This window comes from Sinocyclocheilus grahami, unplaced genomic scaffold (assembly GCF_001515645.1).
Source record: "Sinocyclocheilus grahami isolate Dianchi unplaced genomic scaffold, SAMN03320097.WGS_v1.1 scaffold1453.1, whole genome shotgun sequence".
Lineage (NCBI taxonomy): Eukaryota > Metazoa > Chordata > Actinopteri > Cypriniformes > Cyprinidae > Sinocyclocheilus > Sinocyclocheilus grahami.
Window position 1 is genome coordinate 1,953 of NW_015506632.1, and position 7,637 is coordinate 9,589.

At 39.4% G+C, this 7,637-nt stretch overlaps 1 protein-coding gene across 1 annotated transcript in view; it reads left to right on the forward strand.

Moving 5' to 3' along the window:
- Positions 1-2,462: 2,462 nt before the first annotated feature.
- Positions 2,463-7,637, forward strand: part of LOC107570397 (regulator of G-protein signaling 7-like) — a 34,564-nt gene continuing 29,389 nt past the window's right edge. The window contains exon 1 of the mRNA XM_016256624.1: positions 2,463-2,467. The gene's annotated coding sequence lies outside the window, so the exon portion shown is untranslated. The remainder of the gene's footprint in view (positions 2,468-7,637) is intronic.

The following is a 7,637-nucleotide window of genomic DNA, read 5'->3' on the forward strand; positions in this document are numbered from 1 at the left end:
ACACACACACACACACTCTCTCTCTCTCACACACACACACACTCTCAATTCAATTCAATTAGCTTTATTGGCATGACAAAAGCACATTTTGCATTGCCAAAGCATGTATAGGAAAAGAGAACATATACAACAGTATAATTTGGAACAATATAGCAATTTTAAATAACATTTAAGCTATATTTGCAGCTATATTTGCACACTTAGATTTTTCACCAAGAATGAAGGTGAGTTTTTCGGTTGGGGTGCAACTATTAAATTGGGGAAATATTGTGTTTATTTTGGGGTAATAGTGGTCTCTGATGGTCAGGTATTTGGGGCATTCTGTGAGGAAGTGCAGCTCTGTCTCTATCTCTCCCAGACTGCAGTGGGAGCAGAGTCTCTCCTCACGGGAGAGCCAGGTTTGTCTGCGCCGGCCCGTCTCTACAGACAGACTGTGCTCGCTGAGTCTGTACATCGTCAGTGTTTTCCTGAGCTTCACATCAGTCACTGTGCTCAGGTAGCTTGCCGTGGTGTACTCTCGATTTAGTGCCGAATAACATTCTAATCTGTGCTGGTTTTTGATGGTGTTTGTCCAGTGGGTGATGTACTTGTGTTTCTCTGTGTTGATGATCTGTGTGGGCCGAATGGTTGAGAGTGCGTGTGAGTCCTGAGGCTGGCTGATCTCTGTCAGTCTCAGCAGCAGCTGAAGGAGGGGACTCTTCGTGAGGCTCAGCTCTTGGTGCTTCAGGGCTTTATAATGGTATGTGCTGGGGTCGCTTGTCTTTAGGTGTTTCCAGAATTTGATGGCTCTTTTTTGGATGTTTAGAAGGAGAGGGTATTGGCCTAATTCTGCCCTGCATCCGTTATTTGGTGTTTTTCTTTGGACTTTGAGTATTCTTTTACAGAAATCTAAATGCATTTTTTCAATTGGATGTTTTTCCCAGTTTAAAAAATCTAATTTTATAGATGGACCCCAGACTTCACTGCCATATAATACAATTGGTTCGATAACTGATTTGAAAAGTTTGAGCCAGATTTGGATTGGGATGTCAATTTTAATTGATCTTTTGATGGCATAGAAAGCCCTTTGAGCTTTCTCTTTGAGCTCATTCACAGCCAAAGTAAAGTTACCTGTTGGAGTAATCTTTAGGCCGAGGTAAGTGTATGTTTTTGTGGTTTCAATGGTTCTGTGTGATAGTGTGAATGTGTGTGTTAGTCCCTGAGGTCTGGAGCATTTCTGGAAGATCATGGCTTTAGTTTTTTGGAGGTTGACTGTCAGGGCCCAGGTCTGGCAGTAATCCTCCAGCAGATTCAGGCTGTCCTGAAGCCCTTCTTTAGTGGGCGACAGGAGAAGCAGGTCGTCTGCGTAAAGAAGACACTTTATCTCCGTGTCATGGAGAGTGAGACCTTGGATGGGAGCGTGTTCTCTCTGTCACACACACACACACTCTCTCTCTCTCTGTCACACACACACACTCACTCTGCACTAAAGGTGTTCCTCTGCTCTGATGATTCAGTCCTGATGCATCAAATGAGTATTTTATTTTTGAAATAACTGTCCTGGTTTCCAGAGGTACGTTCCTCCACACGAGTCAAAGTCTGCAGTGTTACACAACACGGAGAATCACGCGTGTGCATCTGTGATCTGATGAATCATTCAGGAGTCTCTCCTCATATATACCTGCCGACCAGGGTCTCACACTTTCCTCCTCATGACGCTTCATGCGGTTTATTTATTATGCTGTTTCTGCTGTTTCTGTTGAAAATTGGCAATTTTGCAAATGCATCAACAGCAGCAGAATTGATTTAGCACCTCAGTCAGTTGCGTTTTATTATTTGCGTTTAGCATTGTTTTCCTCTGCTGTCTGTAATGCATCAGCAGGTTGATTCCACAGTAACAGACCTGTGTGTCTGTGCATATCGTCTGACGCTCGTTTCATGCTCAGTGAACGCTCGTCCTGTACCAGTAACTCATGTTGGTTGCTCATCAGCCTCATTCTTAATTAAACTGCTAAGATTAGAGTCGATTAGCACAAGCTGCCTCCGGGGAGACACATGGAAAGGCCACCTTCACATGGGAAATTATGCTTTTCATGAACTTTGATAATAAAAACGTCAGCGAGAGAGAATGAGTGTTGTGTGAAGGTTAATAAAGGGGGGAATTTATGGGGCTTGGGGCAAAAATGACAGAAAAAAGACACAAATTGCAAATGTTGGTTAAAAAAAAGATTAATTTTTGATTAATTAAATTATTCATTCAATAATTAAATTAAAATGTGATTATGTAGTACTGGTAAGATATTTAGAATTGAGACAATGTGTTAATTAATTGTTTCTGTTGAACTATTTGACAAAATAGGGTGATACAGTATATTAAAAAAATAAAGTTGAATAAATAAAATAATAATAAAACACCTGAAAATCAATTCCAGTGGGCAAATATTGCCCCTTAATTAAAAAGATACATTCCTGACACTTCTACAAACATGTCAACAGTCTAACTAACTTAAGTTTAAAGTAATAGTTCAAAGAAAGCTTAACATTTACTCATCCTCAGGTCATCCAAGATGTAGACGAGTTTGTTTCTTCATCAGATTCTGAGAAATGTAGCATTGCATCAGTGTCACACTGCAAGTGAATGGGTGCCGTCAGAACGAGAGCTGATAAAAACATCACAATAATCCACAGCACTCCAGTCCATCAGTTACAGTGTTTCTCAATGGATTTGACACATTTTTCCAAACTCAGCTCAGCGTTCTCAAAGCAGTTGACACAGTGATCTGAACACTTTGTAATTTTCCTAAACAGATTGAACGTTTTCATTCATTTCATACAAATCATGCAAATAGTTTTCTCAGAACAATGTGCACAAAACTCTGAAATGTTTTCACGATAGTTAATACAACCAGCCAATACTTTAAAATATCTGAAAAAAACATTTTGCACAAATCACAAACTTTTATGAACCATTTGTCCAAACGCAACAAACAAAACTCTAATTTGTCTTTCGATCAAATGAACATGGTATATTTTCGACTGGCTCTAAACTGACAACTATTCAGTTAATCATACACTCAACACAAGAAATGCAGTTTTCCTAATCGTTTACACATTTAGGGTTAGGGTTAGGGTTAGTGTGTGAGTGTTTGCTTGATACTTTGTTTCTGCATCTGTTGTTTAAATTGTTACTTGCTGCTAAGAAGCTTTATTTCGTTCTCTAGCTATTTCTACTGCTATTTGTATTTTTGATTGCACCTTATTTGTAATTAGAGTAATAGCCGTCGGCTAAGAAGGAGCTTTTGTTATTTATACTGCTCCGTTCCTGCACTTAAGTGCGAACTTTAGTTTCGATTTGAGCAGTTGCCCTGCTATAGGATTTTGGGTGAGCTGATTTAACAAGGCGGCCACAGCTGTTTTCTCTGAAGTGTCGGGTGGCTGTGTATTTGTTTGTTGTCTGTCAGCGGAAGCGTTCAGCCTCCTCGTGTGAAGACCTGCGACTAGGGACGTAACGGTATGAACATTTCTTATCACGATTATAGTGACCAAAATTATCACGGTTATCGGTATTATCACGGTATTGTTAAAATGTGCTGGAGATGTTAAAAAAAGTACCGACACATAAATCACTTCACCAAGTTTTATATTTAAAAATCAGCACACAACAAATAAAATGACTTTTTGTTTGCATAATCACTAAAACAATAACATTACCAATGATCCGTTTTTGGCCAGAAAAAAACTGCACACAGGCTGAATGTAAATATAGGTCACTCTCTGACACTAGGTGGCGCTTATGGAAAAGCTGTTTCCCGTAAACTTCGTGGACAAAGCAGTATTGCGATTAAGAACACTTCCTTTAGGTTCGTTACATTCCTATCTGCGCGACTTTAACCGAGCATCGAAACTTTTTCATCGAAACGTCTTTTTTCTCTTTGCACGCTCGTTTCTGTCCTCTCCCTTCCACCTCTATTATGTGTTTTCAATACATTCCGGTTGTCTCGCAACAACTCTCTAACTGCGTCACTCGCAGACGGCAACGTAATCTTACACACAGCACAAGCCTGGTTTCGTGAGCTGTATGTGAGGCGCCCTTTTACACCAGGTTCACACATACTCCCTCCACCCCTCAAGTTAAAAAATCGGGAGTCACCTAAGAGGGGAATTCATTTTCAAAAATGAAATTCAGGCCTTGAATATATGTCTAAAATTCCTGATTGGAGTCTTACTATAAATAATTCTACATGATAAAAAGATGGGTATCGGTGAACGTATCGGCAGATACTGCTTTCTGTGATCGGCCTCAAAAATCCTGATCGAGCACCCCTAGTTTCAGGTCTTTGAGTTGACGTGGAAGAGTGTGTGATGGACATGGACAATGATGGCCTCTGATATTAAAGCAGTGTGTGTGTGTGTGTGTCTCAGCATGTTGACACTGTTGCTTTAGCTGCAATTGTGCATCACTCTCAGGTCCATCTGTGGGTTTAACGAGGGTCTCGCCGTCTGCGCTCTGATTGGTCGAGACACTTTTATCACGAGGGTTTGAAGGCAACAGAGGAAGATCACACACATCTGTGACATTTACTGTAAATTTAGTAAATGCCATTGTGGGAGTCACTGTACAGTAAACATGAATTCATGTTCCTCCTATTATTGTGAATGACTCACCGGTGACGTTATTTTAAAGAAAAACATGTTCGTCTTTATAATCTTTCATCAAAGCTTTCATTTTCAGCTGACTTCAGTTCCTGATGGATAAAGTCCTGTATGATTTTTTTCTCATTGAAAAAAAAATGCATTTTACGTATGCATTAGCATTGCTATTTCTTTTATTTTTTTAAAAGTAATTCCATTTACTTAAATTTACATTTAGGCATTCAGCAGACACTTTTACACAAAGCGACACTGCATTTCAAGGTAATTAATTATTTATTTTTATTATTATTATTTTTATTATTTAATTGTATTAATTTCCAGAGAATGAATGAACTGATATAAAAATAAAACAAATAAAATACAAATAAATAAATAAAAATAATTAGTTAATACATTTAAGAAAATAAATGAATACAAAATTTAATTAACACATTTATTTAATTTATTATTATTATTATTATTAATATCAGTTTTTGCATTCCCTGGGAATTGAACCCATTGATTTAAAAAAAAATTTTTTTACTTTTTACACACGTTTTGTGCTGTTAAAAACCCAAATGTGTTGGCAGTGTGAATGCGCGTCAGACTCTGGATTATTCCAGCACAGCGCTTGACTAAGATCCTCTGTGTCCGTCATCAGACTGCCTAATCATTTTAATATCCCGGAGTAAAACTCTGTCGGCTCTCAGCTTTCATCAGTATTGTGAGTTTTTCAAGCGTTTTAGTCACTAGACTGACATTAAGTTTGTGATGTGAATCTGATGAGTGAGTCTGTCTCAGTATGTGAGCAGGATTTCTGTGTAAAGCTGGACCCGTGTGCTTGTGTTTTGCTGAAGTGCTGAAGGAGACGAGAGGAGTCTGGACTCGGTCTCAGGGTCGAGAGCAGTTGAATGAACCGGTTTTCTTCTCTCGTGGCCCGAGGGTCGAGCGGGCGAGCCTCATTATGATGTTTGGCCCGTTTGAGATCACTCATCTCTCTATGCCTGTGTGTTTGGGTTCCTGTATGTGAGATTAAATTCAAGTTTATTTGTATAGCGCATTTCACAATACAAATCGTTGCAAAGCAGCGTTACAGAAAATGTAAGTTTCTACATTATATTTAGTAGTTGCTTATCAGTGGTGACTATGTCCATACGTGTCCCTGCAGCACAAAAGCAGTGTTGAGTCGCTGGGGGATATTTGTAGCAATAGCCAACAATACATTGTATGGGTCACAATTATACATTTCTCTTTTATGCCAAAAATCATTAGGATATTACGTAAAGATCATGTTCCATGAAGAAAACTTAATGTTTGATTAGTAATATGCATTGCTAAGAACTTCATTTGGACAACTTTAAAGATGATTTTCTCAATATTTCGATTTTTTTGCACCCTCAGATTCCAGATTTTCTAATAGTTATATCTCTGCCAAATATTGTCCTATTCTGTATAAATATCCATTTAAAAAATTGACCCTTATGACTGGTTTTGTGATCCAGGGTCACATATGGCAGAAATGTACCGTAAAATCATACAGTTATTATTATTATTAATAATAATAATGATGATGATAATTGTAGTATTAATAATAACAATAATGATAATTATTATTATTAAATACTTTACAGTGATAGTGATATTTCTTTATTAATTAGTTTAATTTTTATAATTGGACTAAATAATAATAATGTAGACATACGAGGAATTAGTTTTCGTGACAGAAGCTTCCACGGTGCAATAGAATGACAGTGACAGAACCAAAAACACAGAAAATAAAAGAATAAAAATAGAACAAGTAAATAGGAAATAACAATATACAGATTGACAATTGTATGTACAGGTATATTATGTGCAAATTCGGAATGTAAACTAAGTATGTGTGTTAGATGAATAAGTATATACGTGTATAGATAGTGTTGTGTGTTCCACAGTTATTGTTAAGTGTTCATGAGATGGATGGCCTGAGGGAAGAAACTGTTCCTGTGTCTGGTCGTTCTGGTGCTCAGAGCTCTGTAGCGTCGACCAGATGGCAACAGTTCAAAGAGGGAGTGTGCTGGATGTGAGGGGTCCAGAGTGATTCTGCCAGCCCTTTTGCTCACTCTGGATGAGTATCACAGAGAGCTGAGTTAATTTGGATAGGAGGAGGTTTGGGATGATAGTGTTAAAAGCCAAGCTGAAGTCCACAAACAGGATCCTCACGTAAGTCCCTGGTCTGTCTAGGTGTTGCAGAACATAATGCAGTCCCATGTTGACTGCATCGTCCACAGACCTGTTTGCTCTGTAGGCAAACTGAAGAGGATCCAGTAAGGGTCCAGTGATGTCCTTCAGGTGGGCCAGCACCAGCTTCTCAGATTACTTCATGACCACAGACGTTAGAGCCACAGATCTGTAGTCATTAAGTCCTGTAATTTTGGGTTTCTTTGGGATGGGGATGATGGTGGAGCGTTTGAAGCATGAAGGGACTTCGCACAGCTCCAGTGATCTGTTGAAGATCTGTGTGAAGATGGTCGGCTGGTCAGCACAGGATTTCAGACAGGCTGGTGTAACACAGTCTGGGCCTGGTGCTTTTTTCCTTTTCTGCTTCCGGAAGACCTGGCGCACCTCGTCTTCACTGATCTGAATTGCAGGTTTTCGGGAGAGGGGGGTTGCTGGAGGTGTGAATGGTTGTGTGGAGAGGTGTTCAGGGCGGGTGTGGGGTGTTTTTTCAAACCTGCAGTAAAAGTCGTTCAGATCGTCTGCCAGTTGTTGATTCTCCACAGTGCTGGGGGATGGTGTCTTGTAGTTGGTGATGTCTTTCAGACCTTTCCACACTGATGCTGAGTCACTGGAAGAGAACTGAATCCCTTTCCACACTGATGTTGAGTCTCTGGAAGAGAACTGAATCCTTAGCTTTTCAGAATAATTCCTCTTTGTCACTCTGATCTCCTTTTCCAGTGTGTATTTAGCCTGTTTATACAAGACCCTGTCCCCCTTCCTGTAAGCATCTTCTTTGGCCTGACGGAGCTGTCTGAGTTTTGCAGTGA